The 20,793-nt window shown below is 49.2% G+C and overlaps 1 protein-coding gene across 7 annotated transcripts in view; it reads right to left on the minus strand.

Annotated features, from left to right (window-relative positions):
* The window catches only part of PDE9A (phosphodiesterase 9A), a 92,327-nt gene that overhangs the window by 35,302 nt on the left and 36,232 nt on the right, over positions 1–20,793 (minus strand). The gene's annotated exons all lie outside the window — the stretch shown is intronic.

The following is a 20,793-nucleotide window of genomic DNA, read 5'->3' on the forward strand; positions in this document are numbered from 1 at the left end:
GCTGAACTGTGGCTTACTGTGTGCGAACTGCTCAGGACAGTGCCTGGCCCGTGGTGAGTGTCGCCTGTGAGCTGCTGCTGGTGCTGGCGGCGTTATGTCACTCAGGGTCGCCAAGTGCCACAGGAGTTGCTGTTGCGCCACTGAGGGTCACGGACCGCCACAGGTGGCGTTACGTCGCTCAGGGTCGCCACGGGAGTGTTACTACATCGCTAAGAGCTGCCAAAAGCCACAGGCGACACCCCTTCTGCTTTTTCTAACCCCGTTACTGTGGTGTGGCTCCTGTGCAGTAAACTCCACATACTTCAGGTGTACAGTTTGATGGTTTTGATAGATGTCCACACCCATGAAACCACCACCGCAATCACGACAGTGAACGTTTCCCTCTCTCCCCAAGAGCTGCAATTTTCGAATTCCCGATTTACCCCTTCCCACCCCCTTCACCCCCTGTTAGTTCTCTGTGTCTGTGAGTCTGTTTCTGTTTTGTAGGTGAGTTCATTTGTGCCCTTTTTTTTTTTTTAAGATTCCACACGTAAGCGATATCGTATGGCAGTTTTCTTTCTCTTTTTGGCTGACTTCACTCAGAAGGACAATCTCCAGGTCCACCTGACGCCCCTCTTGCTTTGAGCTTCTCCCGGGTGTCCACACAGCCCCGGGGTGACAGGCTGAGCTCTGGAGGGGACCAGTGTCAGGCTGAGAAGCAGGAGCACCCTCCCCGCAACGTCCCGGAGGAGCCCTTCCCAGCCCCCGTGCCCCCGCGGCTGCAGACACCCCTGAACCCCGGGCGTGGGGGTGACAAGCAGTTTTCATTCGCAAATGTTAGTCATTCCCAGCCTTCGTGGCCAAAGCGCTCCCGATCAGAAAACGGATACATGCGGGAACCCCACCGCTTTCTCCTAAATGCCGTGTGGCATACACTGAATTTTAAAGATGAAAGCGTATTCAAGTAATTTTACTTTGTGAATTTTTAAATAGCTTTAAGAATAACCAGCAGCAACCAGGGATGCTGGCAATTAAGGGCTGGACATGACACGGTCTTCAGGGTCCCCTCTGGACCTTAAAGGTTTTCTTTTAGAAAATTGGGAGAGGAGACAAGGCTGAGAGAACGGGAGGCAGCGTGGACCACAGCTGGTCCATGCGGATGGAGGCTGCCGCGGAGCCAGCCCGTGGTCTCCAGAGAAAGGTCTGCTCCACCAGGGCAGCCGGCGAGTCATTGAGGAGTCGTCCCGGGCCTGGGGCCGTATGGTGAACATCACTGCTCCATTTCACTGTGAGTCCCTCCTGGGCACCACGGCAAGGTTCGGCCCCCGGGTGATTGGTCGTCACAGCAGGGCCTCAGGAGGCCCGTCAGCAGCCTCTTCAGGTCTGAGCTGCTTCTCATCTGCTCTCGCCTGGACTGGCCCGGGCAGGCGCTCCCAGGTGCCTGTCCGGGGGGAAATGCTGGTGCTGGCAGAGTCTCTCACATATTAGAGAAGAGTTTAGTTCCAGGACTGTCTTGAAGTCTGGCAGAATCTGAGTCTAGCTTTTTGTTTTGTTTTGTTTTCTGGGGGGCGGGGTAGGTAATTAGGTTTATTTATTTCAATGGAGGTTCTGGGAATTGAACCCAGGACTTTGTGCAGGCAAATCATGCACTCTACTGCTGAGCTATACCCTCCCCACCTTAAAAAAATTGTTTTTAAATTGAAGTATAGTCAGTTTGCAATGCTGTGTCCATGTCTGGTGCATAGCATCATGTTTCAGTCGTCCACACACAGACACACATTCCTTTTCATATCCTTCTTCACTATAGGTCACTACAAGATATTGAATACAGTTCCCTGTGCTGCACAGAAGAAACCTGCTGTTTATCTATTTTACATATAGTAGTGTGTATCTGCAAATCTCAAATAGTTTTTTTTCTTATTTTTAAAATGTATTAGTGAAGTGTAGTTGATTTACAACGTTAGTCTCAGGCGGGTGGCAAAGTGACTCAGCGACACATATACGTGCATATTTACATTTTCTTCTCAGATTTGTTTTCATTATATGTTATCACAAGAAATTGAATAGAGTCCCCTGTGCTATCCAGTAGGTCGTGGCTTTTTACCTGCTTTATACATAGTTCTGAGTCTAGTTTTAAGGAGGCTGCCAAATCTTGCTGTGGGTCTGCACCAGAGCGGCCCCAGGACCCGCTCCTGGAACAGAACTGAGGGGTCTGGAGCCACCCACCCCCTGGAGATGACGGGAGAGCTGCCTACGGGGGTTTGCAGGCAGGATTCAGCCTGTGGGGTGGCAGGACGGGCACCCTCCCCTGCGGTGTTTAGACAGCCGCCCCGACCAGTAGCCAGGGCAGCATCCACCACCCCGACCCCGGGCCGCCCTCCCCGATGCCAGGCTCCGCCTTGGGCTGCTGCGGATGCTTCAAGGAGCCCGCCTCCGCTTCTCCCAGCCCTTCCAGGAATTGTTTACTTGTTTCAGATAAATCCTGAGTCTCCGTGGCACAGAATGACATAAAACTCTGGTTTAACAGATCGACAGGACAGCTCAACCCTACAATTCCCACTCTAAAGACTGGTCTAACACGAGGCGCTGATTCGGTAGGGCCCGCCAGCTGATCGGTGCATCTCCACCCAGCGCTGAACAGAATGGCAGCCACGGCCAGTCTTCCACCCTCCACAGCCCTGGGTGGGCCGGGACCCGCACCTTCCCCCACCCCGGGGAAAACGGCCCCTCACAGCCCCAGTAATGTACGGGCCTCCCACCTGCGCACTGAGGGAGGGCGGCACGGGGACATCCGCACGGGCGTCTGAACCCCAAGCTTTTGACCCCCTCAATGGTGCGAGGAGTAATACCCTGTGGGCATGCGTGCGGCGCTGGAGTCCGGACGGGTCCCCATCTCTCTGACACGTCTGCAAGTGTTGCACGAGGTTGCTGTTGCGTTTCCGCTGTTCACCTGATGCTCGGGCTGTTTCACCGTATCACCCTCACCCGGGGACTGAGAGACCGAGCACCCTCCAGCAAATACACAGTCGACTGGCACCCTTCCAAAGCGTTACATTTTTCATTACTCTTTTTGTTTGTTTGTGTGTTTTCCTTTGTGTGTGTGGGGGTTAGGTAGGTAGTTAGGTCTATTTACTTATTTATTTTTCACTGGCCGCCCTGAGCCCAGGACCTCGTGCCCGCTCAGCACGCGCTCCGCCACTGAGCTCTACCCTCCCGCACACAAAGCATTTTTTAAAAACACAGATATCCCTTCAGAAAGGGGTGTCCTGCTTTGCAGGAGGGAAAATAACCCACGGTACTTGGGCCCAAAGAGACACTCTGAGGCCCTGAACACCGAGGGTGCATTTGTTTCCAAGGCTCTGTGTAGGGAGGGGTGCCCTGCCCCCCTCCAGGGAAGGCAGGGCTCACCTCTGCTCCACTTTTGCTCTGCTGGCACCTCCAGCCGAGGATGTTCTAGCCCAGGGCACAGTCACCGCAATTCACCGTTTATGGCCGTCATAAATAGACGTGCAGGAGGAGGCCATTTCCTACTGACGGGGGCACAGTACAGTGGTGTGATTAGCAGCGGCCTGGCCTCGCTCCTTAAAGGCACAGGCGCCCTCTCCATGGCCTGTGCTTCCGAGAAGTCACACCCGGCTGACTTGCAGTGCGACTTTGCCTAGATGCTTTCGCCTCCTGTTAGACATTCTGCTGTGACAAAGAAAGCAAAGTGCACCGAAGGGCCCGGGCGACCACGTCTGACATCTGGGGAGTGTCTCGTAACTGTCTTGGCTGAGGACTTGCAGGGTCGCTGCAGACTCACGGCGCCGCGGAGGCAGGAACTGGATTGTTTCTTCCCTCCTTTGCTTTGGAGCTGGGGTTCGTGCTCTGCGTGGTTGGGTTTGATCTCAGATGTTTGGATACAGATCCTCCCTACACCCTCCCTCAGCTCCCTGGGCTTGGTTTTGGGGAAGAATGCATCTGAGCGAGTGCCTTCGACAGCTAGCAATGCAATTCTTCTTAATTATTTTAGAGATTGCAACAACCACGACCATCTTTGCTAGGTTTTCGGCACTGCTCTGGGCGGTTTGCAGAGGTCGACCATGTGGGCCTCCTAAGGACCAAAGTGGCTGCTGATGTGGAGAAAAAGCCTTGTCAGGACATGGCCAGACCCATCCTGCTGACCCCAGGCATGTTCCCACACAGGGCTGCAAAGGTGGGCAGTGTTGCCCTGACCTCTCAGGGCAAAGATCTTCTGCACGAGGGCCTCCTCCCTGAGAACCGCCCCCACCTCCATGGGGTGAGAGGGGCCGTGCCCTATTGAGGGAGGAGGACGTGGGTGTGACAGTCTGTTGAGGATGCCCTCAGGGGAATCTGAATTTGAGAACTGGCAGCTGACCGACTGCACGTGCTGGTGGGACTTTGTCCACGACGCGGTAACCTCGTCTGTTTCAGCAACGGGACGCCTTGTGGGAAAGTTTAATTATGGTAAGCCAAAGGGAGTCAACTCTGGTTCACGCGTCTGGGCTCTGGCAGGGTGTCAGATGACCCCACCAGACCGGCGTCAGGGAGAAGTCTGTCACGATAAATTCCTATCCAATAAGATGATCAATTACGATACAAACGACAGGAGGACGCTTGCGAAAGTCTATCAGAGACTGAGCCTTCTTTTGCAAACCAAGGGTTTTAGCTCCCTCTGTGGAAGTCAACATGGTGCATGGCTGGAGAGGCTGCCCAAGGTAAATTAAAAATAAAAAATCCTAGATGACACAGAGGTTGAAATGAGCAGAACAAGCCTTTCATGCAGCAATTATAAGTAGGTCCAAAAACTAAAGAAAAAGATGTTAGTAAGTAGAAAGCAGATGGAGCATCTTAAGAGAGAAAACTACAAATAGTATTAGAATAAAATTATTGAACTTAAAAATATATCTGAAATACATTTATACAATGGACTACTACTCAGCCATAAAAAATAATAAAATAATGCCATTTACAGCAACATGGATGGACCTGGAGATTGTCATTCTAAGTGAAGTAAGCCAGAAAGAGAAAGAAAAATACTATATGAGATCGCTTATATGTGGAATATAAAAAAAAAGACACAATGAACTTATTTACAAAACAGAAACAGACTCACAGACATAGAAAACAAACTTACGGTTACCAGGGGGTAAGGGGGTGGGAAGGGATAAATTGGGAGTTCGAGATTTGCAGATACTAACTACTATATATAAAATAGATAAGCAACAAGTGCATACTGTACAGCACAGGGAACCATATTCAATATCTTGTAGTAACTTACGGTGAAACAGTATATGAAAAGGAATATATGCATGTTCATGCATGACTGAAGCACTGTGCTGTGCACCAGAATTGACACAACACTAAACTGACTATACTTCAGTAAAAATATACACATACCAAAAAAAAAATCTGAAATAAAAAAATTCATGGCTGGGCTTACAGCAATTTGGAAATTGAGGACAGATCATTAGAAATTACCCAATCTGAGGAGCAGAAAGAAAAAAAGATAAAGAAAAAACAGCAGAGCCAGCCACTGGAGGGACAACAGCAAACTTCTAACATACACGTACTTGTTCTCAGGGAGAAAGGAGGCAGAATGGCGCACGAAACAGATTAAATGCAGCAGCAGCAGGAAACTTCACAGGTTTGGTGAGAACAAATGTACGCAGCACGGAAGCTCAACGAGGAGCAGCACGCAGGGCGACAGAAGGAAGACCGCGGCGGGGCCGAAGCGCTGCAGCCCAGGAACGAAGGGAAACACCTCGAAAGCGTCCGAGGCGGGTAGAGAGAGACACGTTCCGTGCCGGGGAACAATGACAAAGCAAAAGCCGACTTCTCATCAGAAACTGTGGGGAAAAAATATCAAACTCTGAAGGCATCATCCTGTACCCTAAAAACCGTACTTCAGAATGAAGGCAAGGTAAAGACAAGTTCAGAGAAGCAGGAAGCTGACGGAGTTAGTCAGCAGCAGTTCGGCGCTTTAAGAAACGGCAGAAGGGAAAAGAAGTTCTTCCGGCTGGAGGGACAACACGCCGCTCAGGAGTTGGCATCTTCAGGAAAAAATAAAAAAGCGCCAGAAACAGCGAACAGGTGGGGAACTACAAAACCTGATCTGTAAGTTTCTTTTCATAATTTCTTCAAAACACAGCTGGCGGTTCGAAGTGGCGACGACGATGCGGCACCAGGCAGTGCCTTCGCCGCCTCCGCCTGCTCCAGCGGGCGCCGGCCGGGGCCTCGCCGCGGCGGCTGCGGCCTGCAGGCCCGAGGTCGCGGCGCCAGCAGACGGGCGTCGGGCGAGGGCCGCTTCCCGGCCAGAGATGGCCGTCTTCGCAGAGCAGGGGGCTGAGGGGTGCTCTGCGGCCTCTTTTATAAGGGCATTAATCCCATTCCTGACTCACCACCCGAAGTGCCACCACATTGCTGGTTAGGATGTCAACATTCGAACTCTGGGGGGGACCCAACACCCCGTGTATAGCCCAGATGTAGCGTGCACGGCAGCAAGGGCTCAGAGGTTGTGGGGGAGGGACTCTACTGCCGCAAAGTCCTTGCTTCTTATGCGAAGTGGCACGATATTAACTGTAAATAGACTAAAAAGTTAAGGATGATTTAAAAATGGGCCAGTGATCCAGAAAGACACTTCAAGAAAAGAAGATACAGCAAATAAACATCCGAAAAGATGCTTACTATTCCTAGGGAAACAGGAATTAAGACAGCAACGAGATACCACCACCCACCTGTCGGAACGGCAAAAACCCCAAACCCCGACGCCACCAAACGCTGGTGAGGACGGGGAGCACCAGGGGCTCTCGCTCAGTGCTGGTGGGAACACAAAATGCTGCAGCCAGTTTGGAAGATAGTTCCATGGTTTTTAAAAAAATTAAGTGTACAGTCCAGCAATTGCACTCCCGGGTATTTACCCAAAGAAGTTGAAAAGTTATGTCCACACAAAACCTTCACACAAACGCTCGCAGCAGCTTTGCTCACAATCGCCCAAACGCTGAAACACCCAAGACGCCCTGCGACAGGTGGGGGCTAAGCTACGGCACGTTCGTGCAGTGGAGCACTAACCAGCAAAGGAAAAGAGCTGTGAAGCCACAAAAAGGCACAGAGGAAACTTCAGTGCACCTAACTCAGTGAAGGAGACCAGTCTGAAAAGGCTACCCACTATGTGATTCCAACTTTGGACTTTCTGGAAAAGGCAAAACTGTGGAGATAGTAAAAAAGATCCGTGGTTGTAGGGGTTGGGCGAGAGGGATGGATGGACAGGTGGAGCTCAGAAGATTTTTAGGGCAGAGAATCTTCTCCTCCGGACAACCTTGTGGTGGTGGACACAAATCATCATGCATCTGTCAAAACCCACAGACTGTGTAACACAGAGAGTGAACACTGATGTAAACTATGGACTCTGCTTGATAACGATGCGTCCGTGTTGGTTTGCTGACCGTAACAAACATAAATCTCAAATGGAGGATGTGGATGGTGGGAGAAGCTGCGTGTGTGGGGAGGGAACATGTGGGAACTCTCTGTGCTTTTCACTCAGTTTTGCTGTAAACCTAAAACTGCTCTAAAAAATAAAGTCTATAACTTTAAAAAGGTTGCGGATGTACAGTGAAATACCTTTAACAGCCAACTAAGAGTAATGCTGCAAAGTGCAAATAAAGAGCCAACAGAAGGAACAAAATAGAACACAAAAACGGATCCAGTTAACCCAAGAGAAGGCAGAAGAGGAGGAGCTGGAGACCAAACCCAAGAAAAACCAAAGGGCAACGTGGCAGACCTACCCTCAAGCATATCAATAAACACATTACACATAAACAGATGCAGGAAGAAATAATGCCAGAGCTACATAGAGTCTTCCAGAAAACAGAGAAGAAAGGAAACCTTCCAATATGTTTTATGAGGCCAGCATAACCTCACTAGCAAAACATGACAATAACATTCCAAGAAAAAAGTTACAAGCCAACATTCCATAGGCGCATGGACACAAAAATCCTTAACATATTATTAGGAAATAAACCTAGCAACATATAAGAAGGGAACACATCTCACATCAGGGTAGAGGTCCTGTTAAATTTATTCCCAAGTATATCCCAGGAAGGCAAAGTTATTTTACATTTGAAAATCAGGCAGCATAATTCACTATCTTAACAAAAAAGGAGAAAAATCACATGATTATCCCAGTAGATGCAGAAAAAACATGTGACAAAAATCTAACACCTATTTATGATTAAAAAAAAGGGTAGAAAACTAGGAATAAAAGGAAACTTCTTCAATCTGTCTCAATAGATGCACAAAGAACATCTCATAAAACTTTACAGAAAACTTTTTCAAAGAACACTTTTGACAAAAATTTCTTAGCAAACTAAGAGAAGAAGGCAGCCCCAGCCTGATAAAGGGCATCGACAAAAAATCTGCAGCTCACGGCACGATCATCAGTGAAAAGGTACATGTAGTTAGTTCCCCTAAAGGTGGGAGGTGGTAAGGATGCCTGCTCTTAATTTTATTTAATTGTATTGCAGGTTCAACCAGGGAAGCAAGACAAGGAAAAGAAATAAAACCCACTGGAATGTAAGAGGTAAAACTGGTGGGCAGGGGAGGGAGAGCTCAGTGGTAGAGCGTGTGCTCAGCAGGCATGAGGTCCTGAGCTCAACCCCCAGTCCCTCCATCAAACAAACAAACAATTCTAATTATCCCCCCCAAAAGAAGCAAAACGGCCTGTTATCAGAAGATGTGACTGTCTTTACAGAAAATCCTGAGATTCTGTAACTCCCAGAACTAATGAATGAATTAGTAAGCCATATCACAAGCTGCTATGTCCATACACAAATACCTGTTGTATTTTTATAAACGAACGGCAAACAAATGGACAATTAAAAGAGCCCACTGACAACAGCACCAGAAAACAGCAAATGCTGAGGAACAGACTTAACAAAAGACACGCAGGGTCCCTATCCTGAGAGCTCAGCGCTGTGAGTGGAGGGGGGTATCGTGCTCATGGCTGGAAGACTCAGCATCGCAAAGAGCTTACTGTTTCCAAATGAATCTGTACACTGACTGCAACCCCAGTCCAAGTCATAGAAGCCTTTTTGAAAGAAATGGACAAGTTGACTCTTTATTCTAAAATCTGTAGGGAGAAGAAAAGGACTCATATAATAATAAATAATAAAAGGACCCAAAACAGGAAAAAAGTACAAATGTGTAAGACTCCCCGATTCCAAGCCCTAGGAATTAAGCCAGCGTGGTCTTGGTGCGAGGACAAACAGGTCAGTGAACCAAAGGAGGGAACCCAGAAAGGGACTGAGACACACAAAGAAAATTAATTTTCAACAAAGGTACCAAAGTGGTTCAATGAGAAAGAAAAGTTCTTCCTAACAAGGGAGGCTGCAACAACTGGATACCTGCACTGGGGGGAAAAGAAAAGACTGCCAACCCCTACCTCACAACACACACAAAGTTAATTTGGAATGGATCACAGATTAAAATACAACAGCTATAACCCTCAGTTTCCTAAAAATGTATCTTTATGACCTTGGGGTAGAGAAAGGGTTCTTAAAGAAGACACAAAAAAGCACGAAACATAAAAAAACAAAAAAAAAACTTGTTCACTTAACTTCATGAAGTTAAAAGCTTCGCTCATCAAATGACCTCTTCAAGAAAATGAAAAAGGTGCGTCACAAACTGGGAAAAGATATTGGCTGTACTTACATCTGACAAACGAATTACATCCAGAATATACGGTTTCCCACAAACCAGTGTTAAAAACGAACACAACAGTCTGAAAAATGAGAAAAATACTGGGAACAGGCACTTCACCAAGTAAGATACTCACGCATCCAATACGCTCAGGAAGACACGCGCAACAGTTACGTTATCTGAGAAGCACAAACTTAAAACATAATGAAATATAATTTTTACGCCTATTAGAATGTCTAAAATTTAAAAAGCTGAGAATGAATGACATCTGGGTCACTCAAAATTGCTGGCGGGAACGTAAAACGGTGAGTTCCCACCTCTAACAGTTCTGCGGTTTCTTATACACATCCAGTATCATGAGAAGCAGCAACATCACCCCCACGCATTGCCCAACATAACTGACAGATACGTCTTCAGTGTGACCCGCACAGGATTTACGGTAGCTTAACCCCAACCTGGAAATTGCCCCCAGTGTCCACTCACAGGAGAATTAACGGACCAGTTGTGCAGCGCTCACGAAACGGAACACCACCCAGTGATACAGAATAAACGACACGCATGAATCTTAAAGACGTGATCCTGGGTGAGAGAACGCAGGCATGAGAGAGCACACGCTGTTCTCATGAAATTTAAGAACAGGAAAAAGCAATCGTGGTCAAGGGAGGCAGGACAGTGGTTTCTGACGGGAACTGACTTGAACCGACGCACAAGGAACTGCTCTGGGGTGAGGGAAATGTTCTTTGTCTTGACTGGGGGGTGGCCACCTGCATGAGCACTTTTATCTCAGTTCATCAAACGGAACACTTTTAGAGGGGACCGGATGTACATGTGGGGTGCCTGCTTTTCACAAATGCCTAGGAGGCAGAGAGGAGAGTTTGAACGTTTGCCTCCTTGGAGTCACGTTCAGATGTCACCGTCTTCACTATGCAGCCAGTCCTCGACATGCACAGGGGTTTGGTTCTAAGACCGCCCCCACCGAGGGTACCAAAATCTGCAGATGCTCAGATCCCTTTGTCGGCCCCCCGCATCTGCGGATGTGGAACCCGGGGAATCCATGCACCGACTGCACGGCGTTCTGTAGTCATCGCGTGCAGGTTTGGTATTCGGGGCTGCGGTTTGCTGCCCACATCCCTGGCAGCGACGCGCTAATGGCTGCTGTGGTCGCCCAGACCACCCCAGGGGGAGGGTGACCACAAAGCTGAAGAAAACAGAAGTGGAGTAAGCCCCTCAGAGACTTCCCAGGAGAATGGGAGCTTTTCATTTTATACACCGCACCCGTTTTGTTTTTAAAATAATGAAAGCAAAGATGACTAAGGCTACGATCACAAAGATGTTGGCAATGAAACTGCTCTAAAAATAGACAATATCATTAAGAAGCCTTATCATTGCTCAGAAGCAACATGTTTGTGCTCAAATCTCAAGCACTCACTTGACTTGCAAGTGGAAATGAAGCCAGCACTCCACGGGTCGTCTCAGACCTTAGGGAGCACGCCTGTCCTGGTAAGTTCACCAGTTCCAGAGAGAGCGAGCTTCAGCCTGACTCAAACGTGCCCTCGAGGCCGTTTGAAATGATAGCTATCATTTAGCGAGCGCTCCCCAAGTGGCAGGCACTGTGCTAAGCGCAAATTACTTCATTTATCCTCCTAAGAACCACACAGGTACATTTCCTAAATCCTATTTTGAAGGGAAATTGCTGTTTACGGTGGTCACCAGCTTTCCTGTGGCCATCGCACCCGCAAAGACGAGGGGAGAGCCACTCCCCCGGCCCCGCTGGGTGCGGAAGCCCAGACTATCCGGCGCTCCTCGTCCGGCCCAGAGGACGGGTCTCGGGGCGTCAGCCCTCAGTGCTTGCGGTCGGTCCCACCTGGAGGAGCCCACGGCGGGGGGCTTGGGCCACACACATGCTCTCATCTCAGTCCCTCCTCCAAGGGGCTGTGCTCTGCACCCTTTTTAAAAATTTAAATAGTTTATCTAACCCAACTTGTCTCAGGACAGCTCATGTCGATGTGTATCATTCACATGAAAGTTTGCCCACAAATGTTCACCGCAGCATCAGTCACACGAGCCAAAAAGCAGAAACCAGCCAAATGCCCGGGGGCTGATGTGGGCAAACCCAATGTGGCCATTCCACAGAATGGGACGCGTGCTAACCTTTGCTGCAACTCAGGGGGATCCTGAAAACACCAGGCTAAGTGAAAGAAGCCAGGCGCAAAAAGCCACAAATGCCACTATACGACATGCCCACGACGCGCACACACAGACATGAGCGGTTGCCGGGGGAGGGGGGAGGGGATGGGAGTCACTGCTGAGCGCGACCGGGCTCCTTTCCGGGGGACAGAAACCCTCCGGCATTAGGCAGAGGTGACGGCTGCCCAAGAAAGTGAATACACTACAAACCAGTGCATGTGGGCACTTTAAAATTCTGGCTCTGACGCTAACTACGTCTCAGTAAGAGACCGCGCAACAGCAACACTGTTCCTGAGCTCCTTACTCTCCCTTTCTCCACCGGGTCTTCAAATGTCGCTGTGTGCTCTGCACCCGCAGCACACCTGCACCTGGGCCGTGGCTGGCCTTTGGTCCCCGTGCTCCCCTCCTGGAGGCGTGTGTCCTGGGGGCAGCTCTGGGGTTCCGCCACTGAAGCGCCTTCCAGCTGTCTTGCTCTGTCCCGCGGAGATTTTAACTGCGACTCAGCCAGAGGGAGCCGCAGGCACTAATCAGGACCTGTCTTTTCTTACGCTTTGGGGCGCAGGTGTGGGTTCAGTTTCTGAGACCCCAGCAGAGGCAGCACTTGTAGCAAGATACAGATGGGCCCTTCTGGCCTGGCCTCCCAGGGCCCTGAGGCATAAGGACCCCTCTAAAATAGGGAGGGCGTCTGTAGCGGGCAGCGGGAGCCCCCCACCCCGGAGAACAAGAGCAGGTGTGCCCCGGGGACAGGGCTGCTTGTCCCCTGCTGGAGTTCTGGGCACCCTTCAATGCACAGCTGGCCCCCCGCCCCTCCAGGCCGGGCATCTGTCACTCTGACTGACAGAAGCAGAAGCACCCGGGCCGTGGGCACCCCACGCATCTTCATGCCCACCTCTCATCATCCACCTTGAGAACAAGGACAAGGAAGCTGCTGGAAGCAGGTAGGCTTTGAGTCGCCACGACCCCTGACCAGAAGACAGGACAGGACAGCCACGCTCAGTGGAGCCGGGCAACGTGGGATGCAGCTGTGTGCCTCCCGACAGGCCGGCTGGCCCAGAGGCCAGCAGAAGTGCAGCCGGGCAGCGTGCTGGGTGATGAAAGGTGCATTATGGTCCTGGGGAGGCGGAGATGGAGGGGCCCAAGCAGGGTGGACCTCCCCACGGCAGGTGCCTCTGTCCTAAGGTGGAGGACACTCTCCATCATCAGGCCAAGTGGCTCGGGGCTGAGCACTGCTGTCACCGGAGGACTGTGGGAGAGCGTCAGGCTGCTTGGGACCCGCGGCTGCCGCAGGCCCTCCTGCCCGAGAACATGGGGTGTGCTCCCCTTTCAGTCCTGGCTCCGGCAAGGAGCGCTGGTGGCCTTTGGTCTAAAGGAGATGTGGCAGCCTTGACACAGTACGAGGAGCACACAGACCTGGGCCCCCGCCTGCCGTGCCTGGGGGGGCTCGGACCAGAGAGACCGGCCTACTCTCCAGGGGCCCCTCCTCCCCCTCTGGGCTCTGCTCACGGGGTCCGGTTCATTAACCATCACGACTCTAACGGTTACCTCCCGCGCAGGCTCCCAGCTGGCGGGGGCACGCCGGCAGGACAGCATCCTGGCTGGCGGCTGAACTCACGAATCCAATAATTAAGAAAAGCTCCCTGTTTGAGTTTGAGCTGCTCCAATCAAATAAAAATGATGGATGATGCGACGGTTCTCAAAAGAAACAGCACTGTCGTCATAAAGAAGAGGTTTTGTCATTGCTGCGGACTCTGTTTCATTCATAAAGGGGGAACAGTCTCTCCACATGATTGTCTCCCAGGATGAGGCAAAGAATGCTTTTCTGAAATGGCATTTGGGAGACACACGTCTTTCCTGTTGACGGGGGCCGTGTGCGCCCTGCGTTCGGGAGGCCGCGGCTGCTCCCCTGCCGACCCTGTGGGGGCTGTTTCTCGCCCCTAAGAAGGTCTGCAGCCCCCAGGGTCCGGGCCGGGCGCGGACAGGCCCACCCTCCTCTCCCACGAAGAGTCATGGTTTTCACAATCCTCTTCCCTTTACAGTTTCCTAATATTTAAATAGCAGAACAGCAAGCCCTGGGGGCATTTCTGCATCGCACACCCCACCAGAACCGGCCAGGGGCATTTACTGAAACGTGAGACTCAGGGGATCAGTGAGGAGGGCGGGGCCCCTGGGAGAGGCCGGGCCCTGGGCCCCCGCAGCTGCGTGGAAGTCTGGGCACAAGGCTCCCGCGGCCTCTGCTCATGTTCTTTTTCCTGCCATTGTGAACGTGGCCGGTCGGTGGAGGGGAAGTGGGGCTCCTTACAGGCCCTCACTCAGGGCTGCGTGGCCTGGACCAGTGCCTGAGCTGGGGCAGAGGCTGGGAGGCTCTGGGAGGCAAGGCGGGGCAGTGATGGATGGAGATGAAGAAAGAGAGAGATGAGGTAAAAAGTTCCTCAGGGCGGTTTCCAAAGGGCAGAGATGGAGATCTGCTTCCTTGCCCGTCTCAAGAAAGTTCAGGCCGTGGGGGTCTCTCTGACACCAACTCTGTCCCGATGCATTTGGAGAAAAGGGGCCACCACACACCCAGAGCCGAGGGAAGGCAGCGTTAGCCTGACCAGCCCTGTGCACAGAGCGAGGCCTGACCTTCCCTTTCTGGGGGAGGGGGAGGTCTGACGTTGTTGGGAAATGCAGTGCCTTTGGAGGAAACCCATTCCCTTGTCTGCACAGGGGAGGCATGGGGCCCGCGGGCTGGTTCAGGGGAACAGGACAGCCGGGAGCCTGGGGGGCCGTGCACTCAGCTGCCTACTGCCCTGGAAGCGCCAAGCTGCCCCAGCCAGCAGCAAGGGACGCGGCTCTCCTGTCCTTGCAGCAGCAGTAGGTGCCATCCGACAGCTGTGTCCCAGCACCCGATGTGCGCGAGGCCCGCGGGGCCAGGCCTCCCGAGATTCTCGAGCAGTCCCGCCCCCAGGGCTGCCTTTGCCGCGGCTTCAGAACCCGCACCGCCCCCCCCCCCCACGGCGCCGAGCCGCGAGCTGAGCACTTCTCCCCTTTCCTCCCGTCCTTGCGCCTTTGCTCACAACATGGCGACGCTGAGATACTCGCACGGCCCCCTGTGCTCTGAAGCGCAGTCTGTTATCCAACCTCTTCGTGGCTCCTAGGATCCCAGCTTTGGAGGGACTGTAGAGGTCCCCGCTCAGCCACCCACAGGTGGTCCCCACCCTTTGCCCCGGGCCCAGACAGCAGCTCTACTTTTGTTAAGTTCTGTTCCCTTAAGGAGTCCCAACCTGTCTCCCACTGGTTGTAGTTGGGCCCCCAAGTTACATTAAAAGCCTCTTTCTTCTTCCCCGAGACAATCTTGCGAACAAACCAACACACTGCCACGCCCCCGGGTCTTCCTCCCCTGAAGCTTATCCCTGGCGCAGCCTCCTGCTCAGCTTGCATGTTTTCCTTTGGTTCTCAAAGGGCTTCATGATTCTGGCCCCTCTGTTCTGAATGGTGGCAAGTCGCCAGCGTCCTTCCCAGGGAATCCTGTCCCTGAGTGGGAGCCTCAGGGCTCAGTCCTGGGTCCCCCCGGGGTGAGCGCATCCAACACCACCCATACTGCCAGCTCCTTGCTACAGCCCCAGCTCAGGGGGCGCTACCGGCTCCTCTAGGCACGTCGACCCGACACTGATGTCCAACAGGCAAACCAGGTCCTCCTCACCCTCAGCCCACACCCTCACAAGGCTGCTGTTCCACTCTTCCTGTGGCTCAGGCTGGACCCCGGAGGCTTTTCCCACATCCACCCAGTCAGGAAATAAGCTTGGTTCGTCCTTCGGAACATGCCAGAATCTGACCACTCTTACCACCTCCATCACCTGTCCCCACACAGGAATCACAGCAGTGACTCCTCAAGGACCTTCAAGGTCCCACATGACCTGACCCCGCAATGTTCCCCAACCTCATCTCCAAATGTCTGAGCTCCAAAGAGCCGGAGTGAGGAATTCTTGGTGGTCAGCAGGAATTCGGTGGAGACTCCACAGGGATGGCGCCTCAGCTGCAGGCTAGAACTCCCCCTGGAGCAGAGCTAAAAAAACCATCCTAGCAGAGCTAAAAAAAAAAGGTCTCGAAGGCATCAAACTGATCCGTACGTCACTTAACTGTCTGCCAGGACGGAGTCCACACTCTTTGATGCAAGAAAACAAAATCTAGATGATTCACAACATAACGAAAAATGCAAACAAGGATCTATACAAAAACATGAAGAAAAAAATGCAATTGCTGAAAACAAAAATGACAACAGTGCATTATGGGGCTTAAAACATACACAGGAGTAAAACGTCCCAACTAAAGCACAAAGAATGAGGCTGGAGAAACAGAAGCACACTGTTCCTAGGGTCTTGCGTTACCGTGACGCGGTGCGATGGAATTCAAAGGTGGACTGTGATGAGTCAATGATACGCACTGGAACCAAGAGCAGCCACAGAGAAATAAAAAGAAGTATAGCTCATAAATCAAGCGTGGAGAACAATGGGATCAAAACGGGCTCGGCATCCGAAAGCTGTAGAGAGAGAGGAAAATACCAAAAAGAATAATGAGACAAACAGAAAGTGAGCAGCGAGGTAGTAGATTTAAACCCAACCATATCAGTAATGACGTTGAATGTAAACGGGTTAAAAACTTAATGAAAAAACTGCAATTTCCAGAACTAACACATGCTGCCTGTAAGAAATCCACTTCAAATATAAAGACATTAAGAGGAAAAGCCTGGAAACGGATAAAACCTAGGAGCGCTAAACATTAATAAGGCTGGAGTGGCTGTATTAATAGGAGGTAAAGAAGACTTTAAAAGCAGAATAGCACCAAGGGTAAAGGGCACATTTTCCTAAGAATAAAGGGGTTGATCCACCAAGAAGACACGAACAAGTATGTGGCCAGGAAGAGAAATTGCAAATACATGAAGCAAAAACAGAGGGAACTGAGAAATGAAAGAACACAGCCACGACACAGCTGGAGACCTCAATGTTCATCTTTCAGGCAGAGATAGAACAAGAGACAAAAAATAGGTAAAGATACAGAGAGCGTGCCCTGCACTATCAGCTTGCTCGACCTAATCGCCATGTGTGGAATCGCACCCCCAGTTACAACAGCGCACATGCTTTTCAGGAGCGCACAGAGCAGCTACCAGTATGTATCATGCATCCTAATAAATCGACGAAGACTGAAGTTACACAGTCACGATGGGACGAACAGAAATAAACAACAGAAAGATAACTGGAAAATCCCCAAATATCTGAAAACTAAATAATAGACTGCTAAGTAACAAATGGACCAGAAAAGGAGCCACAAGGTAAGTGAGAAAATATTTTAAGCTTAATAAAAATGAAAACACAACACATCGAAATTTGAGATACAATAACGTATGCTTAGAGGAGAATCTCTAGCTTTAAATTTATTTTTATTTTTTATTTTTTTGGAGGGAGGATAATCAGGTTTTTATTTATTCATATATATATTTATTTTTAATGGTGGTACTGGGGATTGAACCCAAGACCTTGTGCATGTTAGGCACATGCTCTACCACTGAGCTGTACCCTCCCCACTCAAGCATTAAATTATTATATGAAAAAATGAAAGATCTAAAATCAATGACCCAAGTTTCTGCCTTCAGCAACTAGAAAAAGAAAAGCACATTAGATCTGGATGAGTAGAAATAAGAGAAGAAAACAATGAAACAGGATGCAGACAAACAACAGAGAAAACCAATGAAACCCCTTTCTTTGGGGGAAAAAATCAATACAATTTACAAATCTCTGGTTAGACCGATTACCTTTAAAAGAGAGAAGACGTAAATGTCTGATGTCTTGAGTGAAAGGGGGGATTTCACTGCAGGTCTGTGGACCTAAGGAGGATGACAAGGACATATTTCAAACCACATCATGCCAACCAAGTCTTAGATAAAACTTAGGAGATGTGGAGACAGCTTCCTAAAATGAATCCCCTGATAAACAGAAAACCTGAATGCACCTATTAAATCAAATTCATAATTTAAAACCTTCCCACAAAGGAACTCCAAGCACAGGTGGATTCACTAGTGAATTCTACCCAGCACTTCGGGTAGAAATAATGCCAGCCCTACACAAACCCTTCCGGAAAACAGAGGAGGGCGAAACACTTCCCAGCTCACTTTATGAGGCCAGATGAATATAAGAAACTGAAACTATGGACCAATATTCTTCATTAATACAGATGCAAGAATCCTTCACAGAACAGTTGCAAATTTAATCCAAAACAAACAGAAAATATGCCGTGGCCAAACAGAGACGACACCAGGAATGCAAGCTTAGTTTAATGTTTTAAAATCAATCAGTAAAATTCACTGCTAACAGGAAAGAGGAGAAAAAAAATGATGACCTCAGTGCAGGCAGAAAAGCATTTGACAAAATTCAACACTGATTTGTGATTAAAACTCTCAACAAACTAGGAATAGAAATTTTTAAAAAAACCAAATGAACTTTCAACCTGATAAAGGGCACCTACCAAAAACCCCTTCCACTGATATCATAATTGATGCTGAAAACCTTCACACGCTCCCTCTGACACTGAGAACAAAGCAAGAACCTCCACTCTCAGACCTTCCATTCCTCTCCTGTACTGGGCATCCTGGGCAGTGCAATAAAACAAGGAAACAAACAGAAGAAACAGAAAGCATCAGATTTGAAAGGAAGAAGCAATTCTCTATTCTCTATGTAGGAGATCGCAGGAAATCTACAGAAAATCCACAGAAAGGTACTAGATCTAACAGATGAGTTCAGCCGGGTCAATACACAAAAGCCAGCTATATTTCTATAAACTAAAAACTAACAGAAATTGAAACTTTATAAAAATCCATTGACGATGGCATTAAAAAATATGAAATACATTGTGACACGTTTATCAACAGACATTCAAGAACTTTACCTTCACAACTACAACACATCAGTGAGGGACACTGAAGGAAACCCAGATGAATCGAGGGAGAGCATATTCACTGAATCAGAAGACTCCACATTCCTAATTCAGAAGTTCTTCCCAAAGTGTACTATATATTTAACATCATTTCAATCAAAATCCCAGCTGACTTTTTGGGTAGCAACTGACAGACTGATTCTAAAATTTATTTGAAAGTAAAAGGAGCCTGGAGTAAGTAAGACAGTTTTGGAAAAGAATGAAACCCAAGGACTTGCACTTCCTGACTTCAAGACTTAACCACGAACTATGGAACCACGACAGTGTGGCACTGGTTTAAGGACAGGCGTGTGTATTAATGGAACATGACAGAGGGTCCAGAAAAAGACTCACATGTACGTGGTCAACTGATTTTTGGAGAAAGGTGCTGTGATAATTCAATGGGGGAAAAGACTGTTTTTTCAACAAATGGTGCTGGAACAAATGGGTACCTGTACAGAGAAAGTGAACCTCAATTCTTTCTCCCTTACTGGAAGGCAGGCTGGACTTAAGGACTCGCTTCCCAAGGACAGAGCAAGAAAGGGGAAAAGAGTAACTTGACAGTGAAGATGTCTGTGGTTCGTGTGGGTGTCACGAACACTGTATTCTCCTTCCAAAAATCCACACTCTGAGGCGGATCATGACAAAAGCACCAGACAGACCCAGACTGGGGGGCATCCTACAAGCTCTTTTTTTTCCCTTGAATTTATTCATTTCATTATTTATTTATTTATTTATTTATTTATTTATTTATTTATTTAGCGACGGGGGGAGGTAATTAGGTTTATTTATTTTCTAAGTGGAGGTGCTGGGGATTGAGCCCAGGACCTCATGTAGGCGCTCTCCCACTGAGCCGCATTCTGCAGACTCAGAATTTGCCTCGGTCATGACAAACGAGGCAAGTCTGAGACCCCGTCAGGCCAGAGAAGACCGGGAGAGTTTAGCGACTGAGTGTGGACTGGATCCTGGAACAGAAAAGGGACGCTGGGAGAAACTGAGTGAAGTCTGAGTAGAGCACAGGATTTAGTCAGTAACAACAACAAAAAGCAATAATTACAAAGTTTATTATCAAGGCAAGGGCTTGATGCAGCTTTTTACGTTGAAAAGTTGTTCGCGGGGGGCGGGGAGAGCTCAGTGGCAGAGTGCGTGCTTAGCACGCACGAGGTCCTGGGCTCAGTCCCCAGCGCCTCCGTTAAAATAGGTAAATAAATACATCTAATTATCGCCCCCCCAAACCAAAACCAAAACCAAAAAAAAAAAAAAAAAAAAATTTAAAAAGAGAAAGAAAAAAAGGTTTATTATTAAGGCAAGGGCTTGATAAGCTCTTTATGATAAAAAGTTATTTGCCTACTACAAAAAGTTACAGCACGTATTTCACTCTAACATCTATCATCAAGAGAACTGAATTAAGAGCACTTAGGCATGAACGGTACCTAAAGCACCCAGGGCTCCTGTACAAGTGCTGTCACTCAAACACTGCAAAGGGCGGCACTGAGCCATCACTGCCTCACTCACACAACACCCAGCACGGCATGGGCAGTGTCAAGTTCTCCTCTGCAGCCATCACTCACAAAAATTAAAATTAAATTAATACTACATTTTAAAAAGAAAAATAAACCTCAGCTTTTTCCCCAGGGCATACACAAAAACTAACTTGAAATGGATCGCTGACCAAAATGTAAAAGCCGAAACTATAAAACTCAGAAGAAAACAGAGGAGAAAACTTCACAGCTACGGGATAAACGAAGATTTCTCAGGACACAGAAAAGTACAAACCATAAAAGGACAAACAGGGATAAATTGGGCCTACTCACAATTTAATTCGGGCTAAAAGGCATGGTAAGAAAATGAAAGGTAAGTCGCAGACCAGGAGAACATATTTATAACACCTCCCTAACAAAAGGTGCGCGTCCCAGGGACACCAAGGACACTCGCAATTTAAGAATAAGAAGGAACAGCACCCGCTGCTACGCCACCGACAAATCAGAA

This window comes from Camelus ferus, chromosome 1 (genome assembly GCF_009834535.1).
Source record: "Camelus ferus isolate YT-003-E chromosome 1, BCGSAC_Cfer_1.0, whole genome shotgun sequence".
Taxonomy (NCBI): domain Eukaryota; kingdom Metazoa; phylum Chordata; class Mammalia; order Artiodactyla; family Camelidae; genus Camelus; species Camelus ferus.